At 34.8% G+C, this 26,104-nt stretch overlaps 2 long non-coding RNA genes across 2 annotated transcripts in view; both read right to left on the reverse strand.

Moving 5' to 3' along the window:
* Positions 1-7,191: 7,191 nt before the first annotated feature.
* On the reverse strand, positions 7,192-10,194 carry LOC120613446 (uncharacterized). The gene is made up of 3 exons (XR_005655707.1): positions 9,693-10,194; positions 8,588-8,675; positions 7,192-7,864 (listed from the first exon to the last, which is right to left on the reverse strand). It is a non-coding gene; the product is annotated as an uncharacterized LOC120613446 (long non-coding RNA).
* A 65-nt stretch (positions 10,195-10,259) lies between these two features.
* Positions 10,260-26,104, reverse strand: part of LOC120613447 (uncharacterized) — a 93,846-nt gene continuing 78,001 nt past the window's right edge. Inside the window, exon 3 of the long non-coding RNA XR_005655708.1 lies at positions 10,260-12,137. This is a non-coding gene — a long non-coding RNA (uncharacterized LOC120613447). The remainder of the gene's footprint in view (positions 12,138-26,104) is intronic.

Here is a 26,104-nt window from a genome sequence, read left to right on the forward strand (position 1 = left end):
CAAGATCACTAAGAAAATGAGTGTTGAGGGAGAAAGAAGATGCAAAGACTGAGCCCTGAAAACTGCAATGTGAAGATTACTAAATCAGTGGGGACAGAACCAAAGTAAGACAAACTGATAGGGATTTGATACCGTGAATAAGCACAGAAAACCTAGAACTGTGCCTGGATGAACTATTTGCCTGTGTTGAATGAGCAATTAATTTTATTAAGTGAGTAAATAAAACCAGTCTACAGAGAGAAAAATGAAGATGTGCAAAATCAGGTTGAGACAGAGGCAATTTGTCTGCTAATTTTCCAATTCCTATATATCACAGTTGTATTTTATACCCTACGTTTTTGTATTTCCTTTGTATCGTCTTAGTTAAATCCCCCAGTACCTCAGGGATTTAACCTGAGTGATTTTTTCCTCCTTATAAACAAATTACCTCTGACAACAAATTACTTTGCTGGCTATAACCCACTCCCAACCCCGCCTACACACACACACACACACACACACACACACCTTTTAGCTTATATTGTCCTGCCTACAACTTTGAGAAAGACGTAAGCCTAATATCATACAGTTTCAATTTTCACCAAGGCTATAGCTAGACATCTGACCATAGGGGAATCTTGGAGGTTAGGCCAAACATTCTGTCTCTGGAAAAATTAAATTCAGATCACGCGCATCAAAATTAAGTGTCAAAATTCATGTGACCTATAATCTCATGAAGCTATGGTAGGAATAAATCAAAACAAGCCAGAAGCATATGCGACTGTAAGTTATAAGGAACAGGGAAGTCCTTTGTGAGCAGAGAAACAAGGTGAGCGTAGGGAAGACAAAAAGGTGGCATGGATGCACAGAGAGAAGCAGGGATGAGCCCCCACGACTTCGTAGCCTATGGAGCTACAAAGGGACACACTTAGGCCTGGCCTCCAGCTTCAGCCTCAGAGGATTAACTGTTCTCTGTGTTTTGTCCCTGAATATTCATGATACCCCCATTTCAGTAATTCTTTATTATAGGTATTGCTATTGCTTTCAATCATAGCCTTGACTAGGCTAAGGAGCACTGCAAGGCACTTCTTGAGCTTGGACTTGAAGGATGATTTTTATGCATTTAGAAAGGGAAGGAAAGGACGAACAATAATAATTAAAGTTATCATCTACGGAGTACCTGCCATGTGTGTCAAGTATTTATAAACATTCTCTCATTTAGATCTTACCACATCCCCATGGAATAATGATTATCTTATTTATCTCCATGGAATAGGTCTTCATTTCATGAATTAGAAATGGAGAAGTTTAATGAATCCCCAGATCATACAGGCAATAACTGGTGGAGCCCAGGAGCCACTTCTGGGATATAAAACAGACAGCAACAAACAGGACAAACCAACAGAGACTCGTGGAGACGAACTGTGGATTAGTGGTTACCAGAGGGAAGGGGGAGAGGGGGAAGGAGGCAAATAGGGGTAAAAAATTTGGTGATGGAAGGAAATCTAACCTTGGGAGGTGAACACACAATGCAATATATATACGACATACTGTTGAATTGTACGCTTGAAACTTATTTGATTTTATTAATGTTACCCCAATAATTTTTTTAAAAAAAAGAAAAAGAAAAAAATAAATAAATAAAACAACCAAAGGCGTATCCTGCTTTTCTGACCAAATATGTACCCACTTCTGTCCTGGCTTCTCAACTCGCAGTTAACATCACCACCATCCGCCTAGGTTCTCAATGCCCAAACCCAGGAATTATACTCGCTTCTTTCCCTCTCCGCCCTCTACATCCATCGTGAAGAGAGAACACTGTGGCTGCTGTCCTCACAGGTGCCGTAAACCCATGGTTCCAACTCTGACTTTCTTCCTCCTCATTCTCTCTCTCCCCTGAAACACTTCTTTCTCTCTGTGTAAGTATCGTGATTTCCCTGTTAGTATTTCCACCTGAGCTCAAAACTCAAAAAAAATTTTTTGTCTTCCACTGGTTTTGGTTTCTTACAGGACAGAACATACTGTACACCTTATAATATAAAAGCATAAATGTTCAACTCAACTGAACGGGATGGATATAAAATGTTATCTTACTTAGGCAAGCAATTTATTTGAGAAATTTAAACTATTGCATAAGTTGCAGATGTTCAACCAGTCCTGCAGCGAAACCATATGTCAGCTTCCATCCTGGGTCCTTTAGGTAATCGAAAATGGAATAAAGGAAGTAAACTTAGCAGCTAATAAATTAAACATGACTAGTATCTCATCTCCTAAGATAGATCAGGATATATAAAAGTTTAACATTAATAGTGGAAGTGAAGAAATAATTTTCTCAACAAAATAAATAAATAAATATCTCAACAAAATTGTGCAAGCCAATGCCCAGATTTATGAGCTGATGTCTTTTTTCCCTTATAAAACAAATTCAAAATGGATGAAGGAATTGCTTGGTAGGAGGGGAGGTGTTAAATCTGAGTTTCTTTGCTAGTACGATCTGCCCCAAGCCAACAGAATAAAATAAGCTTCATACAATTGTAATATAAACAGATCTATCCAGCATATGCAATTTACTGACAACAATCGATATGTTTTTTGGATTCCGGTCTGACAAATCTTAATAGCAAACAAAAGATAATATTTCTCTGAAACAATTCTATACAGCAGTGCAGGAGATCTCTATCAAGCTTTTCTTTCTAAAAACAATTCATATCCTGCTTCTTTCAAAAATGCTGACACTCTGCAGATATCTTCTGATATAATTTCTATAAGCTCCAAATAGCTTACATTTACTTGTACATTACTAAAAAAAAAAAGGTTGTCATGCAGGCTTCGGGAAGCTCTACAGGGAACCGTGGAAGCTACCATGATTTTTAAAGATTCCTCCATCAGTTTTCATTTATTTAATTTTACTTGAAAGACTAGCATTCAAAAATCCATATACATAATTACATTAAGTGTTAGATTTTACTATAGTCTGTTATATTCAAGAGATTTTATGTCAAACATATGTATTTGTAGTTAAATCACATGTAGACTCATAATGTCTAGAAATACAGTATTGTAACTAACATTCTGTTTCATTTTCTGCCAGTGAATGTGAGGAAGAACTTGGAAAAATCTCCTTGCTAAAATGAGGGAAATAGTTCCTGGTGCTATTTGCTAAATTTTAGAATCTATATTAGATAGTGCTAAATATCATAAAATGTTGTTAATATCAACCTGTCTAGAAGTTCTTAAAAAGACGCATTTTTATTTTGAAATTTCTCAAAAGAAAAATAACCTAAACTTTACTGTGAATTTTTGCACCACCTATATAATGGAGAGGATCTACCAGTGCCCTCTTCTTATAAATAAATAAAACACACCTTCTAGGGGGAAAAAGAAAACCTAAATAGGAATTCTTTAAATTTAATTGAAAGCTTCTTTGAAACTGAGCACACATTGTGTCATGGCACTCTATTATACCCTATTATCTTACAAACATAGTAAAGGACATTTTCTAGTATTAAAAACAAAAATGTTTTCTTTTGGCCAAACACATTATAGCTAGAGATTGAAATAATACAGATGTAATAGAAAGTTACATTGATAGCTGGATTATGCTTTGAAAAAGTGTTATAACACCAATTAAAATGAAGTCAAATGTACATAAAAACTCAAAATATATATACTTTGAGGCAGAGTGAAGAAAGCATCATCATAGGAAAAAGAAGCAAACTCAATCTACCCTTAAGCAAAAACCCTCCAAGTATAAAGGTGAAGGGAAGAGGATCTACTTATAGATATCCTAGATGAAAGAAAGACCTAATTCCCACTTCCCAACAGATACTGTTTGCCCAAACACTTTTAAACAGGCAAAGCTATCTTGGCTCCCTTCCCCATCAGTTCATAGACCATATGAGGCAACCCCAGCAAAACCGCTAATCTATATTCTTGGATTCCCATTTTTCCTCATTCTCCCTTGCATGTCTGCTGTATTGGCCCTGACTCTTCTTGGACTCAAATTCCTACCATCATGCTCCTGGTTTTACATCTTTCTGTGGCCCAATTTAATGTGATGACTCTCTGAACTTCCCTCTTGCATTCCCTGGTCTTTCCTCCATAGATTTTAGTCTCGCAACACCTTGAATTCTGGCACTCTTCAAATAAGAAACTTCTGCTCCAACTTTTAGCACCAAGCAATTCTATCTCTTCTGTCAAGCCTCAGGTCTCAAAGGGACTCACACCCTTAAGAGGATGTTTACAAGAATATTTTCTACAGTTACAGCTCTGAAGCAGGAGATGCTATTTGGGCTAATTTATACAAAAAGATGTTTACTGAAAGCATATTTAGAGCCTATGGATCAACAGGGTAAACAAAATCATCAGACTTAGAAATTCATAGAAACCAAGACCCACACCCCAAGACTAGAGGGGAGAAACTACAGGAGAGCATTCACAGCAAGAAGATTCTTGTTAGCTTGTAATCTTTGGTAAACAACAATCTTTTTTAGTCCCTTAATTCCCCTGTTTAAGACTGATACTCTATAAAAGCAGCGTCTCATTGCCTAACTTAAGGAATGTGACTTTTGGATTATAGTGCCATCTAAATATGTCCAAAGGAAAAAATGGAAATCCACAAAATGAAACAAATACTACTTAGAAGAAAAGGAAAGATCAAGCAACACTACCACCACTGAGGCTGCTGAGGCTGCCAGTCCCTCAGGTTTCCCAAGAGAACAGCGCCTAACCAGAGACTATGTCCATCACATACAATTACCTTAAAATCATACTTTTTCTGTGTTAGATATATAGTTCTATTAGGATTTCAGAACCACTTTCACTCTCTAAGTTCATACACATCCTAGGTAACCAAAGCCCCAAAATCTTTTGGTATAGAGGTAGAGATTAAAAAATTAAAATGATAATGTGTAAGATTGAATCAATCCTTTAATATGAATGAAATTCTATTATTTGGTTTAGGTAGTGTTTAGTAAACTAGGAACAGAGAGAACATCTTCAACTTGATAAAGAATGTCGACAAAAAATATACAGCTAATATCACACCTAATGGTTAGAAACTAGAAACTTTTCCACTAAAGTCAGGTACAATGTAAGAATGTCTCCCTCACCACTGCTTTTCAGTATCATACTAGTAGTCCTAGCTTATGCAATAAGATGGGAAAGAAAATAATAGATATACATGTTGTTAAAGAAGAAATAAAACAGTGTTCATTTACAGATGATGTGATGGTCTACATAGAAAATCTAAAAGAATCAACAAAAAGCTCCTGGAACTAATAATAAGTGATTATAGCAGAATTACTAGATCCAATGTTATATACAAAAGTCAATTATTTTCCTATATACCAGCAATGAACAAGTAGAAACTGAAATTAAAAATAGTATTATTTACATTAACACCCCCAAAAGTGAAATATTTAGGAATAAATCTAATAATGTATATATAAGATCTATATGAAGAAAACTATAAAACTGATGAATGTAGGTAAGAACTAAATAAATGGAGTGATATTCCATGTTCTTGGATAAAAAGACTCAATACTGTCAAGACATCAGTTCTTTCCAACTATAGATTCAGTACAATCCCAATCAAAATCCCAGAGAGCTTTTTTGTAGATATCAACAAACTGATACAAAAGTTTATATGGAGAGGCAAAAGATGCAGAATAGCCAACACAATATTGGAGAAGAGCAAAATAAGAGGACTGAGACTGATCGGCTTCCAGACTTATAATAAAGTTACAGTAATCAAAATTGTATGGTACTGGAGAAATAACAGACAAATAGATCAATGTAACAGAATAGAGAGCCCAGAAACAGACCCACACAAATATAGTCAACTGATCTTTGACAAAGAAACAAAGACACTACAGCGGAGCAAGTAGTTGTTCTTTTTTTTAAATGTGAATGGCCAAAGTTTATGTTTTATTTTAGTTTTTATTTTCATCTTTAAATATTTTAACTTACTTATTACTAAAGTATAGTTGGCATACAATATTATATTAGTTTGAGGTGTACAACATAGTGTTTGACGTTGAGAGATCTTAGGATGTGAACACCACTCTAAGTCTACCTAGTAGCCATCTGTTACCATGCAAACAGATAATCTTTTCAACAAATGGTGCTGGAACAACTGGATATTCACATACAAAAAAATGAATCTAGACAAAGACCTTACGCCATTCACAAAAATGAATTTAAAATGGATCACAAACCTCAATGTAAAATGCAAAACTATAAAATTCCTAGAGATAACATTAGGGGAAAATCTAGATGAGCAGAGGTTTGGGGATGACATTTTGGATGCAATAGCAAAGACACTATCCATGAAAGAAAAAACTGATTAGACTTTGTTAAAATTAAAAATTGATTCTCTGGAAAAGAAACTGTATTATACTATAAGGGTGGATGCATGTCATTGTACATTTGTCCATAGAATGCACATCAGCAATAGAGAACTCTCATGCCTGCTATGGTCTCTGGGTAATAATGATGGATCAAATGTAGGTTCATCAGTTGTAACAAATGCACCCCTCTAGTGGGGATGTTCAAAAAGTGGGAGGTTATGCATGTGTGGGGACAGGAGGAATATGGAGAATCTCTGCATCTTCTGCTCAACTTCCCTATGAATCTAAAACTGCTTTAAAAATAAAGTTTTTTTTTTTTAAAAAAGTGGTCATGAGAGAAGTTAGAAAATACACAAAAAGAATCAGAGATTGAGAGTACCTGCCTTGTAAATGGAGGAACCTTAAAATGATTCATAAACTCCAACTTCGAACGTTCTAGACATTTCAGTTTTAGTGTCCATTAGACCTGGAATTCCTACATTTGCTGCTCTAGGATTTCCATGATTTCCTACCTCCCTTATTTCTTCCTATATATTCAAAGCATGCCTTGCCCATTGTACTTAAATTACTGTGAATCAGTATCTGGTCTTTGCAACAATAAAAATTTTAAGGAAGGTGAAAGAAAAAAATAAGAAGTAATGAGAGAGGAAGAAAAAAAATGGAAATCATGGTTTTGGGATGTAAAAGAAAAGAGAAATTCAAGAAATAAAGAATTTGTCAATACTGTGATGTCACAGGTGTCATCCAATATAAAAACATTTTAAAAGTGCCTAATGGACATACAATTAGGAAGCCATAAATAAAATAAGTGAGTGTGTGTGAGTGTGAGTGTGAGTGTGAGTGAGGGTATGTGTGTGTGTGTGTGTGTGTGTGTGTGTGGTGAATGTGTCTGTATATGCATATGTAGCAGTGCTGGTGAAAGTGAGGGCAGAAATAGTAGAGGAGGGAACAGAGTAGGAGCTGATGACAGGTTGCAGCTAGTTTAAATAACAGAGTTTTAAACCTTACAATAGATTAAACATATATAAATTGAATTTTTTAAAGTTTTACCATACTTTTAGGAATATAAAACTTTAAATGATGTGTCTAAAACCCCCTGTGAGATATATTTAATCTTTGCTGATGACAGGTTGCAGCTAGTTTAAATAACAGAGTTTTAAACCTTACAATAGATTAAACATATATAAATTGAATTTTTTAAAGTTTTACCATACTTTTAGGAATATAAAACTTTAAATGATGTGTCTAAAACCCCCTGTGAGATATATTTAATCTTTGCCTGAATGTCACTAGCAAAACCATTTTTGCAGATCTCTATATGCTTGCATACTTCATTAAAATTAAATTCACACAGTGTCTTTCTTACAATTCTGTAGGTCAAATGCCTGACATAAGTCTCATTGGGCTAAAATGGAGGTGTCAGCAGGGCTGCATTGTCTTCTGGAGTCTCTAAGGGAGAATCCATCTGCTTGCCTTTTCCAGCTTCTGGAGGCTCGCTGCATGCCTTGATTTCTGGCCCTTTCTCCATCTGCAAACTGAGAAAAGGTGCCTTGAGTCTTTCTCCAATCACATCACTCTGACCTCCTCTCCTGCCTCCTTCTACCATTAAGGACTCTGTGATTACCTTAGGCCCACCAATTAATCCAGGATAATTTCTCTATTTTAAAACACACTGATTAGCAACCATAACTCCATGTGCAACCTTAATTCCCCTTTGCCATGTAACAAAACCTATCCCAGGTCCTAGAGGTTAGAATGAGGACATCTTCGGAGACTATTATTCTGCCTACTACACTTATGCATCTCTCTCCACCTTCTAAGGTGTTATACCAAGTCCCTCAATTTCAATCCATTCAGTATAATATCTAACATTAACTGAGTGCTACCTATGTGTCCATCAGTGTGCCAAATACTTTATTTAACCATCTAGAAAATATGGATGGGAGGAGGGAGGCGTTCACTTTAGATTTTGTGTATCTGAAACCTCCCATCCCTACTTCATCTCAGGCATACAGTTCATTTAATCCTCCTTCTAGCCCTACAGAGTTTTAACCAAAAGAAAATATTTTTCTTCGGGGGTAAAGAATCTATGGGAATACAGTTTTCTTTCTCCAGCATATCTCTACTCTCATTTCATGTTGTGTGCCACACTGTCACTGCTACTATGCTTGCTGATACCTATAATCGAATTTTAAAAGAATATTTTGTTCTATAGTTAGATAGAAGAAGTTGGAATATGTGGAATTTAATATGATTACCTTCTTAGAAATGGACTACGTAGAGGCAAGACGTGCTCCTTTAGGATGTTTCCTATTTCCGTTTCTAGGTAAAACTTTATTATTGTGGCTGTTGTTTCAGAAGAAGACGAAGCAAGACATAGATGTTAAATATGTTTCCTTTTATTACTTTCGCACTCTCTTTCCCTCTCACTCCTTCTTCCCTTTTTCAATCGAAACATTATCAAGCCCCTTATGTATTCAGAGCCCTTTTTTTATTTTAGCCTTCTTTTCTGAGACTACTATAAAAATAATAAGTAACTTTGTTATAAAAGTTCATAAGAAAATAGCGGGCAAAGCAATTGACAAATATGTTTCTATACCTTCAGACTGTGGTCGAGATGGTGTTTTAAATTTAAAAATACATAAACAACTACTGTTCCAATTCAAAGACACAGGAAATAAATATTTTATGTTAAAAAAGATTAAATTTTTAAAATGCATATTTATGGCCTATTACTTGATATTTGGATTTAATGAAAGAATTGAAAACAAGGACTAAATCAGGATAAAAGCTTTACCAATCTTCCTGGCAAAGGAATATTTTTTACGTAAAGTAAGTGTAGTTTGAATTCCTTTTAATTTTCTAAGATCAAGCAGTTCCTTTAAAGGTAGATTACTTCTAAGAATGTTAATTATTATCAAGGATGTAGGAGTTATCTACAAATCATAGACGTACATGACCCAGAGGATAAAATTTGACATCAATTAATTAAGGACCAATCAAGTAACAACTATTTAATATTTATTTAGTTTTCAAAACAGAAATGAAATCGGTATTATAAAAACAATAATTTGGTCTTGTATAACAACCAATACAGGACAGGACATTAGAAACACTTTCATTTAATGTGATATCCAATTGTTCTTTCATTCTGTGGTACAAGCAGTTATCATAATATACCTATTTCTGGAGTTACTCTGTACTTATCCTCCCATCATAATGCAGAAATCCCAGTGCTTGGCTAACCACTCATGACTGCAGAAGCCTACTTTCACTGATGCTTTTTGCTACCTCCTTCCAATGCCCTACTTTCTATGACTTCTCTCTCTCCCACCACCTCTCCCACAAACGTTTATTGCTTACCCGATGCACAAGAGCAGCTATGTCCTGAGAATTCAAATGTAAAAAGGTTTGTAAAATAATCTGGTTCCTTCCTCTACGGAGTTCAGGTAAATGGGGAGAGAGACATATAAGTAAGGGAGTGAGTGGTGTAGTACAACATCTTTCAAACTTTTTAGAACATTCTCCATAATTTAAAAAAAAAATAAACATTATGTTTCAATCTAGTAAATATATACGTTAGGGGAAAAATGATTCACTAAGCAATACTTACTGTTATGCATGATACACTCTGATATCTTCTATTTTATTTCTTCTATTTCTTTTTTTTTCATGCTTATTAAGACCTATTAAATTGTGTTAATGATGCTCTATGTTATATCTCAAAGTCTGAAAAATACAGCTGTAGACAATGTATGTGGACAAAAAAATTCTAAAAGATGTATTTTCTGTAGCATCCTCAAATGCTTAACACTCTCTAGCATAAGTTAGCTAATGATACCAAACATAAGACTGTTGGATAGATGGGTGGGTGGATGGATGGATGGATGGATTGATGGATGGATGGATGGATGGATGCATGGATGCATGGATGGATAGATGGATGGATGGATGGACGGACAGACAGACGGATGGACAGACTGGCGGATAGATAAAATAAATGCTTTCATCAGTCTCTAATTCTTCATAAGGAATCAGGAAAAGCTTTACCAAAGAGGGAGACTTGATAAGACATGAAAGATTAGATGTATTTTCTCAAGAAAATTATCATCTACCTGCGTGCGAAGTTCCAAAGGCATGAAAGGTCATAGAATGTTTGGGACGTAACAAGTAAATCAGAATGACAATCATGTTCTTTTTCAAGGAGATAAACTCATATGGCTCCTTAGCTCTACATGTTATCATATACTGATGATACCCAGATTTATATATTTAGTCCCAACTTCACCCTGAGCACCAAATATTTATTTTTACACTGTCAACTTAAACTCTCCATTTAGATATCCAGTAGGCTTACCGAGCTTAACATTTCCTTAGCAAAAACTTATTTCCAACTCTTCCCAACTTACTTCCCACCCATATGATGTTAATGGTCTCACCATTCACATATTCAATGAACCAAAATTAAGAGTCTTCCTTAGTAGCCTTATTTCATAATCTCTACTTCTCGTTGATCAACGAATCTTTTTTCTCTGCCTTCCAGATACATTGGAATTTGACAAATTCTCATTGAGATCTAGCACTACTTAGTCCAAATCATGACCATCTCTTGGCAGAATGACCACATTTCTCCTTTAACTAATCATTTTTGCTTCTATATTCTGCAAGTACACCCTCTCAAATAGACACACACGGTGACCAGAGGAATCATTCTAAAGGGTAAATCTTGCCTTCCTTGCTTAATATTTTACATGAGCTTCTCATTAAACTTAGAAGCAATTAAGTACTTATTTAGTGTAACAAATTCCTACATGTACTATAGAATGGTGATTAGATTCTAAAGCCAGACTGCTTCTGTTAGTAACAGATTCTGACACTTAGAAGCTAGACATTTTTCTATGCGATCTGGGGTAAGCCATTTGTTTTCTCTCTGCTCAGTGTCCTCATTTGCAAAATAGTGATTAATAATAGTACCTTTGTCACCATCCTATCTGAAGTAGCACTTATGCCCTCTCCACACTTAGTCACTCTATGCCATACTCTCTCCTATTTTCCTCAAAATATATCCTGTCGTTATTTATTTTATTAATTTCATTTTTAGGAGAGGGTTTATTTATTATCCATCCCTGCCCATGGAAATGTAAGTTCCTTTAATGAAAAATACAATAGGTACTCAGGAAGTATTTGTAAAATGACTATATACATATGTACATGTATGTACATATCGAATACATATATATATTTAATTCATGAAACGGAACTTCAATAGTCATGGCTAGACAGGTTTTTATGGCTTTTGGAAAAGGATTTCATTTTATTTTGAATGTCTGGTGGTGCTACTGAAGTAATTAAAGCACTAAAGTAACCTGATCAGATCTTCAAGTTATAAAGATAACTCCAGCAGCAGAGTACAGAATGGTTTGGAATGGACGAGATTGAAGAATATTATATCAGTTAGGAGCCTAGTAAAAAAATTCATCTGAGTGTCAAAACCATAGCAATGGTAGTAGAGATGAAAGCGAGAAAAAGAATTCAAGAGACACTTAAATGCAATCACTGTATCCTTGTCCTTACTGGCCAATAGTACAAACATAACTGACTCAAGTCCAGAGGTTCAAAAGTTCGTATAGTGATTAAATATGTAAATTAAATGTAACTTGTGAATTTCAGAGTCTGAGTTAGGGGCTACTTTCCCTGTTGAGACTTGAAGATGATGGCACCTCAATTAAACCAAAGCTTGAGTCTTTTGCTGTCGCTTCCTTCAGAATTGCTGAACACTGCAGTTCAACTCAGTCTGCATTCTGCCTCCTGTAAGGAATGAGAAGTTTGGTTGAGCAATACGATAAGCAGGTTTCACATCATATCTGGGACTATAATTCCTTACAACATTCTGATCCTACCTCTCACTGTAACATTCATTACCAAAGCTTTAACTTATTCATATTTCTTTCAGAGACCCTCTTCTTTCTCCCTTCAATTCAGCTTTCATTAGGCTGCCACTCTCTATCAAACAGTTCTGAAATCCAAAGTATACTTTGTTCATATTCTTTTTCATCAGGCTCTGAGACCCGCACACATTAACGAATGGACTCAACTAATGTCTTACTTTTCATGTCAGTTAACAAGCTACAAAATGTAAGACTGGTTGGTTCAGAATAGCTGAAGAACTTCTAAGGAGTGCAGTGTTGCCTAACTATGTGCTGACCTATCATTCTCCATGCATCCCTGTCAAAATACTATTAAAGTGGATATAGGATTTCAATATTTTTGTCTTAGATGACTAGATGGATGATTGTCATGCACCAAAAGAGGTAATGAAAGCATAGTTCTGACAAGGTTTTTTTAAATATTTACTTTTAGGTGTCATCGAGGTTATTATCTGTATCTCCTATCTCTTCAAGATAGATTTAAAGGTATCAGATTTTTCATCTGCAAACCCCTATGATACAGGCTTCAAAGCGATTATGTATTTTTCTTATCTTGTAAAGGAGAAGTCAATCCAGACCAAATGTTGACAAGGCAGTTAGTGTACAGTAGTTAAAATTAGAAACCAGGAACTTTCTTCCATAGGTTTTTGCTTCTACTATTACATGCTTCCCACATCTAATCTCACATACCGAACTTTCAAGCTAATTTCTCCACTCATTTTTCTCATTTGCTTTCTCTGTAACAGGACTTCTCATTGTCCTCTACCATGATTTTTTCATCGAGAAGACTTAACTTGTGCAAAGTTAAGAGAAGAAATGAATAAAGTACAAGAAGAACATAGGTGAAAGATAGTTAACCCCACAGACAGCATGAGCTCTTTAAACTCTGTCCGTCTCAGGAAATGCTGTGAAATGTCCACTATTTCCACTTCTATATTACAAATTCTATTTTTTGTCTCTATACTCACAATTTCGTTGATATAATTTTCTTGTAATATTAGACAATGCAATGAGTTAAGAGTTCCATATTTTTTGTTTTATTGATATTCAGACAAAATCTTAAGTACGGGTCATTTGAGGAAATAAAAGGTTCATGAACTTCATTTCACTAGACATATATTTAAAAATGCAGACTCTTCTTATGTAATCTCCTACCAGAAGTGGAAAGAATGACTGTCAGGCCACCATATGTCCCTCACCTTCCTCTGGCAGTCACTGTCTCAGGGATGACCTCACTGTTAGAGAGTAGTTCCTGGAATCCATCAAATGCAAAACTTGGCAAAGAAGACACAGTGCGTTTATAACTGACAGAAGAGAGGGAGCAGTTTACAAGAGTATGGATACTATTTCATCCTAATGTCTAGACTAATAAAATTAAGTTAGGGTTAGCAAAAGTTGTGGTTATTTGAAAGCTATTGCCAAAACATCTGAAAACTTAATAGAAGTTCCAGAAATCTTTCACTAAATGTGACTTTTTGTTTTTTTTAAACTATAAAAAGGCAACCATGACCCTTTCTAAATGATATATTAGGCTAACCTTTGGCAATAAACATCTTAGAATTGGTTCCGAAGGAAACCAGCTCCTCTCATAGAGGTGCTCACATCCCTTCACAGAACCTGACTGATGTTTCTTCCCTCAAGCTTCAGATAACAAAGACCATACTGCATACTGCTTGACCAAATTTGAAACAAAATGAAGTAGTTTCACATTTGCCTCTGAATGCATTTTATGTTTTGTCATCTAGGGCCTCGTGTTTATTTTTTTATTTTAGCAACTGGTGTATATAACTTATTTTTTGGAAAGATTAATTATCATTTACCTTGCCAATATATTTCCTTTACTGTATTTGAACCCAAAATGGTGCTTTAGTTCAAATGCATATATTCTTCTTAGGGATGAAGGCTTAAGGCAAAGTTTGGTGACTAAAGATAAGAGGGAAACTCTCACGAAACTTATGGTCCTATATAGTAAATCCTGCTAATAAAGAGTTCATTTGAAAAAAAAAAAAATGTCTTTAGTCCCAACCTCAGAGTAACACTACTGCTTCAATCATATTGTTAATACCCTGAAAACCAGAACAGCATTTGTTGTAATGTTCTTAATCCTCTTAGTATTTGGTAAAATGTCAAGGGCATCAAAAGCATTCACATAAACTTCATGCTGTTGTTTTTTATTTCCCCGCATTCATATTTCACTAAGAATAAAATATTTTGAGGATTATTTTGTTGTCATTCCTCTTTATGTATAAAACTTAGGTCCTTAAATTCAGCAATGCTCACAGGATCACCTGTTACAAATTCCCAAGTACTTCAAAATCTCAATTGCATATATTTTTCATTTTATTGTTTGACGCAAGTTCAATAATCACAACTTAAGTATGTCCTTTACTAGAACAGCAAAATATCTCTGTTGGTCAAAAATAATTTCTCTCATTGGAGATAGATAGGAAGACTAGCATATAAATAAGGGAAATTTAAAGCTCTGTTAAAGAATCAAAATTGCTTTTCATTTCTCACGTACGAATAGTGCATTTTCCTATTGGATTCTTGTAATTAATTAGTTGTCACAAGAATCAGATAAGACATTGAGCACTTAAGGATAGACTATTATCATACAATTTATGAAAATACAAAGTAGAATTACATAATGGATTTAAAACATTCAAAGCAGAAGGATCATCGGCTTTAAGAGAGGGAAAAAAGGAAGTGCATTCTTTTTATTTTTTTTTTAGAGTTTTAAAATAAATGTACTTGTTTTAAATACAATTTTGAATTTCCCCAGCATTTTAAAATTCCATTAAGGCCAGAAGAATTGACATGTTAAGAAGACATGTCCTTTGTGGAAACGGGAAGAGCTATTCCTCAAAGAAGAAATATGTGGGTTAACAAAATCAAAATTTCATTCATGCGAAAATTGCCAAATATTAATCCATGATGTACCTCATGTGATATTGGGAAATTTGCTAAAATCATGATAATCACAGTACATCATTTGCCTGTGAAAACCAACAGCTACAGAAATTGAAATCACTAGAGATTTCCACCTTTAGGATCTCCTTCACATCTACTTGAAAAGCTTATTTTTATAAAATGAATCTGGAGTTTGATTCTGTCTTCAGATCTATATACCCAGTGACCCTCAGAATAAAACCAAAGTTGTTTATATATAAAATTTATTAGGAAATGGGTCAATTTGCTTTGTCATTTATTGACCAGTTTGACTATGAACTTTAGTGTTTCTGCTGCATCAAAGTTATGAGGAAAACATTTATGATGATAGCTTAAGGAAGTCATCAAAGGCCAAAGCACCTTCTCTCCAGCTGTTCTGCTTTCTTTGTCTTGTGATCATCATATGATTGTTCCACATACAGATATCAAGGCATTCCAAAGGAAAGAAAGAAAAAAGGTGAAGATTAAAAGATATGTTCCTACGAATTCTATGCCTTTATTATGATGACAACAATAACTTCTCTGGAAACTGACCTGGTAAACTTCTGCTTATATCATACTAGTCAGGACTGAGTCACATGTCTACTCCTAGATGCAAGGGAGACTAAAGAAGTAACAACAGGCACACCCTCCAGACTGTCTGTCCTGGTATCATTTTCACATGTATCACTTCTATTTCAAAGCTCTTAAGTAGAAAGATTTTAATATGCAAGCTTCATGGGATGTATGTATCTTTTAATATATTTTTTAAGCTAAAGTATATATATATATATATATATATATATATATATATATATATATAAAATTTAATATATATATATATATTAAATTATATACCCAAAATATGTAGGAATAATTTCAAGTTAGAATCCAAATACAACTTGGGGACTATAGGAATCATGAGTAGACATTTTAATAAACATAATGAGAATAAATGGATTCCAGAATCTAAAAGATGTATCTTATACACTGTTGATCTTAAAGATCTTATGTTAGTTAATATATTTAAAAAAAAAAAAAAAAAAGCTGTTTCTTAACATCACTAACTTTTGAATAGGATATGATGCTCCAAACATTTTACATCTTAATGTGATAATTTGTTACATGAACTTATACATTCACATGTTTAGGTATATACAGGTATTTCACTGTGTCTTAATTACAGTTAAGATATTGATTGGGTTTTTAAATGTAACACATTTCAGTTGTCCTATTTAACAGCTTTCGCTCATGGAACATTTTGTTTTAGCAATAGCTTACTGATATTTAATGAAAATGACTTTTTTTTTTTACTTTTTTAGCTCTGAATAATGCTACAGTGAACAAAATCAGGTTTCTATTACTAAGTAGGAGCAAAGAAACATTGAATCTATAACTAGTAGTGTGCACCACACAAACCAAATCTTATGTTTTCAAAGCAAATCTCATATGGGGCATTTATGATTAAATAAGAAATACTATTCCAAACACTGCTTTAGATATGGTAGATTTTCTGTTTTGTAATGAGATACACTGAGATATAATATTGTGAATTATTTAACTATAACTATGTCTTTAAAACTGTGAGGCCCAATTAGCGTGGCAGCATAGAAGTCTAAAGTACTCAAAGGCAACAGTGTGTTTTATATATATTGGTTCAGATGGCTACTTACAAGTATTGTGTACTTAAATGATTTCAAGCTGATGTGCCTCTTAGTCACACTAATGAGAATTGAAGACAAGGATCAATAAAGCTCCAAATATGAATTCACAGAATTTTGGATGCCAGTCCAGCATTTATTCATTCCATCTTTGACAAAGCACCTAACCATGTGATTCAGTACAGTAATAATAATCACCAACACTAATTCCAAACATTGTATATATCTTTTTTATTTTACAGCATTGTACAATCTACTTATTCTTATCCTTGTCATATATTTACAAAGTCATCTGCCTTGCCCTAGTTAACAGGGCAGAGGGCATAGGTCTTATGTGCTAAGGACAGGAATCAAAACTTGGTCCTTCTGTGTGATTCCAAGGAATTATAAAAAATAATGGAATTTGTCTTCATTAAATTTGCAGCTTAGGAGAGCTGATATGACATGGTAAGGTAAAAGGAAGTGATGCAAGGCAGAAAACCTAATCCTATGTAAAGTTTGCTTTCAAAGCATTTATAAATTTAGTCTCTGAAATCTTGAGTCCTTGGTTGCTTTTTATTTCAAAGCTATGAAAAAATCTGATATAGAGTTTGGTTTGTTAAAAATGTTAAATATCATTTTAGAAATTTTCAAAGTACAGGTCTATAAAAAATAAAATAAGGTAAATAAGCAAGGGGTCTTTTTTAGATAACTTACAGGTATATAACAAATATTATTTCTGAAAATGTTTTTAAACATATTGTTTCTGAAAATATGTAACTTCATGGGGTGGTTGCCTGAGTGATCAAATCTGCATGGCTAACCATTTAAAAAGTATAAGGAAAAATATAGGTCTAAAAAACAAAATAAATAAGAGAAAAGGAGGTCTAGAGAAGAGTTAACAATTGAGACTGAACAAGACCTGTTTAAATGATGACTGAATAATTTTTACTCAAGACATATAATTACATCTGAGCATGAAATCAGACTCTCCAGTCTCTTAAGATGCCATTCAGCTCCATGTTCTAAATATAAGTTCCTCACTCCCACAATTGATTCAATTTTCTTTTAAAATAAGGATTGGTCAATGATTATTAAAGATAGCAATCAGATACACTATCTTTGTGAGATTATTAATTATCTACCTTTGAAACACAAATATCCGAGGACCCAATGCCTATTAAAAACTAGTAGAAGAGGAGATGATTTAGGGATATAGGCGACCTGAAGACAGCTCCCCTCTCCTGACTCCCAACTCCAAGCTGTCCGCCGCTCCTGATCAAAGCTGCTGGTTGGGACCTATGAACATCTGGTGGCTTCCAGCAGAGAGAACTGAAGTTGTTTTATGCTGATGGACTGGATAAATTTCTAGAGAATCAATTTCAAGCCTTGAGGAAAAAAATCATAAAGAATAACTCTCCAAAAAGGCAAAATCATAAATCTCATACAAATTTAAAATGAACGTTTCCAAAATTTTATTTAATTAATAACTAATACTATTTAATCAATTAATAAGAAAAACAGAAAAATATCACATGGTTAAAAAGAAAACTCAAAGTAGCACATATTTATTGTCGAGTAAGGAATGCTGAAATGAATTTACAAAGGGATGAGAAACTGGCAAAACTAGTCAGTATTCTCAGGACAATAATTAATTGCATTCTATCAAACATAATTTGCATTTCTATAGATGAAAATTTTTTGCATTACTCTCAGTTTTCTACAAATTAACATCTATCTCTGGAGAGTTGCAAAACAGCCTGCTCAAAAACAAAGACAGAGATAACCCAGATGGAAGGGCTTGTCAGGATACCCACTACATTTCAAAGTCTTTCACAGTTTTGGCTTACGATGAATAAATACAAATAATTAAATCTTAAAAAGACCAAAATAGGCTATCTTAGAATTCATAACACAAATTTATACAAAATCCCTGAAACAGATGAAACGTAGTATAGTTGAAATTCTAATAATATTATAGAACAGACAGTATGGAACCATTTAAGGAAATAAAGGACTAGGATTTATGAGTGCTGGACATATTAGCTTTCCAGTTCTCCTCAGGAAAAAGGGCAGGGAGCGTAGGAGGTGTTAAGAAGCAAACATAGTCTAAAAATTGCATCATATAGAACTTGGAGCAAATAAGGAGGAAATGGAACATCTCGCTTGAGAAAATACAAGCATCTTGGTGGAGTTGTTGCTATTTTCTTTCCAAATACTAGAAAAAATACATTTCAGAAACTGAGAATAGGGAAGAAGAAGGAAACTTTGCAGCACAGATTGATAAGCATTATTTTTCCCCATTGGCACACTTGAACTACCATGTAGCCATACGTTATTACCAGCAGCCTTTGCTCTAACTCACTGATAGATAATCTTGATGGAATACACTGAAGGAGGAATTTGGAGTTTGGTTTCTTTTATGTAAAACATCCATCTTGAAGTGCCTTATAGTGAGGCTAGATTTTTTATGGTTTTGAAGTTTTCTTTTTGGTTTGTTTTGGTTTGGCCCAAATATTCAAAATTGTTCTGACATAAAGAAAGTAAATAAAGTATGGCTGTCATATCACGTCTTAACGTTGTTTACTTTCTGCTTACAACTCACACCAAATGGTCTCCAGGTAATTTTAGAAGTTAGGTCTCAGGAAGTGAGATTAATGAGGGAATAGACCGCCTCACAAAATATATAAAGTGAGTTTGTTGGATATACATGTGAGATTCAGGAAACTAGCTTAGAAAAACTCACAGAATATAAACGATTGCTTTATGTTTACAGCTAATGCAAACTGCTATAATTTAAATATAGTTTCTGCAATTTAAAAGATGCCAATATTGAGTGCTATGGCATTTAACATCAGGGAAATTAAACTTAGGCACAGATGGGTTTTCAGGCTTCAAGGGAACAAATTCTTAAATTTAAATAACTGTGAGAATAATTACATAGTTTTGTTGCAAGTTACAAGAATATATCACATCCTTTCAAATAGAGTTCTTTGTCTGCTATAATTACACCTTCTAAAAGAGTGCCACAAAAACTACTAAAGCATACCTTCCTCAATCAAAATTATCATCATCAAATTAAAGTATATTTATTAATGTTCTTGGGCATGCTTCAGTGACAGAAACTATTCAAAGCAATCCAAATAGAAGCTCTCGGTGTTCAAAAATTACCATTTAATTTAAAACCTTAATGTTTAAATTTCTAAATAATGAGAATGACCATAATTTATATACATTACATATTTATACTGTATATTATGCATTGCTTACATGTAAATTATATCAATCAACACACATTGGCTCTGACAATTTTCTGTCTCTATTTCGCAGGGACAAGGTCAGAATAGGTGTTTACTTTCTCTGGGAAAACGATGAGGACTGTGCAGGGGCAGCTGGAACCCAGATGTGCAATCCAGCACCCGGTGTCACTCTGCTCCTCGGTAAGGGGACAACCGTCTTCTGAAACTAAAACAGTGGACTAGGCTTCTCTGCAGAGGTTGTATATAAACATAGTTTCTCTCCCCACAAATGGAGATCAGGTAACATTCCCATCTTCAGTATTTTTTTTTTTCTATTTTGAACAATTCTATTTCAAAGAAAATACTTAATCTTTAATCCTTTCAAGGGACGAAGAAGTAGAATAAGGCCTAGAAAGACAGATCCATGAAAAGGACTCACAAAGTATCTGGAAATGTGCTCAGGGCTGTTTAGGTAGGAAATTCCAAGATCCCAGAACCTGGGGCATGGTCTGGAGGATAGGATGGCGATGTCTGTGTGGGAATATCCCCGTGGCCATGCAGACACTTCAGCCTATGCAGTAGGTTATACCAGTGAGCCTCTGGAGTATGGGGCTCAGGGAAAGGGCCCTTTTACAGAGTCCGAGGATGGTACTGTTTAGGAATAGTTCCCACTGGATTCCATAAGCTCTATGCAAAATATATATATATTTTTTTTATTTTGAGAAAATTCACCTAAACTCTAAAAACATTTTTTAGCATTTTTAGAAAAATGTCATTTTAATAATTTCTTAATCTATTTTACTAATTTAAAAAAAAAAAGTGAGTGAAAAAATACACGTGAAAACACATTTTGCTGTCTATCTGGGCATTCTTCAGAATATCACATTGGTCTGATATATCAATGACATGCCAATCAGACTGGGTGATCAAGAAGTAGCTAACTATTAAAAGGCCTCGATGAGATATAAGCACACTAGAAGCATGGAGATAAAACATATAATGATGCAAGGACCCACTACGCCAGTGAAGTTTTAGGGGTCTAGTGGTCTGGGACATACCCAGACATCCACTGCAAAGCAAAGGGCAAATTACTGCATACTCCACTTCTACGCTAAGAAAGAAAGCCCAGTGTCTGGTAGTCCTCTTCAGGCTCCAGCCCGTTTACTGAGTTCTACGGAAGACAGTTATCTTTTAATGAGCTCAGAACAGGAAAGGACTCTTTAGCAGGACCAGACTGTGGTGCAAGCTGCCCTGCTGCTTGGCCAGAGGACCTGGCTGGAAATACAGTTTCAGGTATCTGTGATGGAAGAAGCTGTCATATACAGGCTACAGCAAAACCTGATAGGAGACTCACAATGTAGACAACTAGGATCTACAGCAGAGAATTATACAGCAGTCCAACAATTAGCTCTTGGCCTGCTTCTCGGCCCTGGTAGAAAGGAAGTACCTGACCATCAGACATCAGGAAACTGTGTAGCCAGAACTGCCCCCTAGGAACTGGATTCTGCCAAACCTATAAAGTCTTAAAATTTGGCTGGCCCAGCAGCAGTTCATCACAAGACAGGCATTGTACATATGGGATTAGGAACAAGCCATAAAACACAAGAACGCTGCATGAGCAAACAGCCCAAACCCCTTGCTACCAGCATTCATGGCACCAGTGCCTCTCCCTCAGCTCACACTGGTGGTTATAAACGGTGTCCTTAAAACCAAACAATGGAGGACCTAAAAGTATTGAGCCAAATTAAGAAATGAGATGGCTTGGTATGTGAGTACAAATCAAAACTGGAGTGGCCCCTTCCCCCACGCTGGCCCTGAAAGACAATAGTAAAGAGAATTACTCTCAGTGGGCAGAGTTTTTATCATTTCAACTGATCATCCACTTTGTAGAAAAAAAGCAGCCTGAAGGAAATATATATTTGACTCAAAGTAATGGTTAAATGCTTGGCTGGTTGGACAGGAGCTTGGTAGAAGATGAGGATACTGAGGCAAGGGCTTATGAGAAAGATGCATGAGGATGGATCTATGCAAGTGGACATGAAATGTAAAAATCTTATATCACTGACTGCAAGGCATCCACTACTGAAGAAGTATTAAACACCCAATTAAAGAGAATGACTGGGCCAGTTGACATCACCCTATCCATATCATGGCAGCTCCGTCCAATGCTGGCACATGGGCACATATGGTGGAGTAGCTGTGGTGGCAGAATGGAGGCTTTGCCTTGCAGTTCCACTTCTACCTCTCCCCAGTCCTGCTCCTCTCACTTCCTCACTAGTGTTGTGCAGAGCACTCCTCAGTGAACTAGCTGCAACCAAATCTCCATCTCAGAGGCTGTTTCTTAGGTAACCTGGACCAACACAATGTTCTTCTGCTCCCTTCCCCTTCATCTCCCCCTTTTTCTATCTCTCCCATCTTTTTTTTCTTCCTCCCTTCTCGTGTGTGGAACAACATCGCTAAACTATGAGAAGTAGAAGCCTCCTGGGAAATGTTTAGTACAAAAGTAGCCATAGACAATATGTAAACAAATAAGCTTGGCTGTGTTACAATAAAGTTTTTGTTTGTTTTTTTACAAAAACACATAGCATGCCAGATTTCGCCCATTAACTACAGACTTATTTTAAAGCATTTGAGATAGAGTGGGAGTGTTAGTGCCTGGTGGAGGCTGGTTGGGGGAGTGGATCCAGCATTTAAGATACAACTTCTACAAGTTTGTGTACATATCATTAGACAAAGCTTTCTTGATTCCTTCCTCTCTCTAAAACTCAGAGCCATTCAAGAGACCATTTGCTTTTTTATTGTTTCTGCCCTGATTCAAGACTGCTATATTTGAACAGCCAACATCTCTTCTTGGTTATAGGGAAAATCGACACTTTTCTAATGTAGCTAAGCTATGACTTAAGAAAGTCCCATTTCTCCATTGATCAACACACAGGAACTGCGAACCTGGTGTTTCACAATATTGCAATTGCAAACAGAAAGAACAGCAGTGTAAGGAAAGAGGTCATTTCTTGTCAGACAGTCCATGCTTTGCTTTATTTCTTATAAATTTTTGAATTGCAAATACATTCATATGGTGCCAGATCCAGAAAATATAATCAGGTACATAGTAAAATATCCCTCTGCCATCCTTTCCTCCTTCTGCCTGCTTCCTTTCCCCACCCTCCTCTAGGTAATCACTGTATGTATCCTTCCAGTGTTTCTTTATTTTGCTTGGATTTTAATTAACTTGGTTATTATAGTATGTATGTATTTAATATTTCTAACATAATGAAACTTTTATCCTCATTGCTGAGACTTCGTTTTAAATTTTCACTTATTCTAACAAGGTGTTCTAATGTGAAATGAGAATTAAACAAACACCTGCACAGCCAAAATGCCTGTTAGAGGTTAAGTGTCTTGTTTTTATTTTCAAAGGTCATAATCTGCATGAAGACAGCAGGATCACTTGGTTTTCTATGATTTGGGAAAAAATATTTACTTAGCTAGGAATAGGTAAGAGAGCCTAGGTGAGAAAACCCAATGCAATTGAATAATGACAGTACATACAGCTGTAGTGTTGTAGACTCAATAGACATGTTCATACACTGGGGTGAAACGAATCAACAATGGAAAAGAAGAGTCAGTGGATCAAGGTGACTGTCCAGATTGAGGGAGAACATATGAGATGTGGGTCGCCCTAAGCACTGAGATCAGGTCTAGGCAGCAGTCAGGAGAGTAGTCACTTACAAAATGTCTTAAATTAACAGAGGCCTTTGGAAGGGAGGAAAATCATGCCAGGGTACCGGTATCTCAGTGTGAGACCAGCCCAAGACCTGCAGACTTGAAGGCAGCTGTGTCACTGAGTATGGAATGGTTTTTGTTTATACTTTTCTAAAGTCAGTTAATTTACTTACTACATGGGGAAAAAATTTAAATAAATAATAGCTGATAGATAACATTTATACCTCTTTCGAGTTTTAAAGTTATCCTCTCCAAATTTCTATTTAAAATATCCAAAAATGATACACTAGCTCTGAGAAAAATGAAAAAAGAATGAACTGAATGAATTTAAAATGACAATTTTAAGAAATCCTATAAAAGAACGAGGATTACTTTTTCTAGAACCCAACAAGCCTTTAGGATTTGCCATGGTGAGGTGCTGACAGAGGGATGCGCCTGATCAGGAAAACTCTACACTAATTCAGACAGGCATTGGCCAAGACCGAGAGATAAAAATGTGTACACCATATTTTATTCAAGAAAAGATGATACACTAGGATAATAAAATGAACTCAATTAAGGTGGTCAGGGTTTTTTTATCTTTTTTTTTTTTTTTTTAAGCACAAATGATTTCGTTAGAGTGTTATCTAAAAAGTCTCCTCTTTCCATGAAGGTTTTACTGCGAATGGGTTAGGGAAATAACTTAGTAGCTGATCAACAAGAAATAAACATATCTATAGTAAATTGCTAGATGTGAAAATTGTATTGTATATTATTATTATAGATATGTATAGATTTGAATATAAGATTTTAAGTGTTTCTATTCCACTCTCTCTATATATTCTTATATTAAAAAGAGAAAAGAATGATAAATCATTCCAAGACCAAAGTAAATCAAACTAAATTCAATTTCATTTGTGCTTTACGATCAAGTTGATTTATTGGCCTATCCTCAGAAATAACAGTTGATTGGCACTTACAGAGTTCAAAGAGTTTTGAAAACCATCTTAAGCGTTTCACTTTGTTCATATTTGACAATTCAGAAAATATTTTTCATAGTACCTCAAAACCATTCATGTAATTGCATAAATCTGATAACAAAAAAAAAATTCACACTAAGCCCTACTACCAAAAAAAGTTGTTAGCCTTTTAAAACTGATCTTTTTTTTTTTTAAATCTGGAAGTTACTGTGCATTTGGAGATTAGATAATAAATCAAGCCTTCTTTAATTCCTGGTCTTGATGACACACAATTGGATTTGGATGGAATTTCCACAGATTTTAAATATGTTGGATAAGAAAAGAAATCCTGACTCAACCTTTTTCTTATCACATAATCTCATGTTCCTCTATACTCTTCCTGAAGATAAACTGGGGCCAGAATGAATTACTGTAAATGCCAGCCCACCCCTAAGCACAAAATTTTAGGGAAACACTTTCTTCTAAACTAGCACTGAAGTAGTCTGGGTCCTCTTGCTTCCTTTCCAAGTGTTTGCTCATCTTTCACTTCCTAAGCAGCTTCTCTTCCCTTTTCTTCCTCAAATTTGGTTGCTCTGGGTACTATAAATCTTTAGCTTTGCTAGTAAAACTGTCTCCATATTAAGCTGTAGAATAAACTAGTCAATTAATTTCCTTTAAATATAATTGATATAAATGGCAAATTCAAAAAACAAGCACTAGGGTACAGGATTAACATAATATATAATATTCTGCACCAAATGTTTCTACATATTTATATCAACATTAAGAAAATTATGTAGCCAAAATTATATGCCATATTAATGTAATATATAACATGTCCTTTCTTGAGAAATGTACAGTCTAACACACATTCTAAAAAGGTTATAGACTGAGTTCAAGACATAAGACAAATGAGATAATTTAATGTATTATAATCTTCTAAGTTCTTTAATGAGGTAAGGAGAGCTAAAAGCAATAAGTAAATAACTATATTAAAATATTTAAAGTCAAACTCTTTAATATTTGGGCATTCATTTAAGTCTAGAAAATGTTCTCTAATCACACAAATTTAAGAATGCTATTTATTGACTCTCCTTCAAGCTTATTATACTAATTAACATTGGTTTGTTGTTTTTTAACTGCTCTTGGCAAAATTCATAATTTGGATGAAAAAACTCCATTAGATACTTCAGGGCTAGTGGAAAACAGCACTTTGCATTAGTATTTCCACAACATTGTTAAAACTTTCTACATGTTGATCAATATTTCATAATAATAATTGATCTATCCATTTCAAAAGAACCCTAAATAACAGTAAACAGAATATTGTCTGAAGTAAAACTTCTGTTTAAATATGCTGCTAGTGAAAACTTTAAAATA

This window comes from Pteropus medius, unplaced genomic scaffold (assembly GCF_902729225.1).
Source record: "Pteropus medius unplaced genomic scaffold, Ma_sr-lr_union100, whole genome shotgun sequence".
Lineage (NCBI taxonomy): Eukaryota > Metazoa > Chordata > Mammalia > Chiroptera > Pteropodidae > Pteropus > Pteropus medius.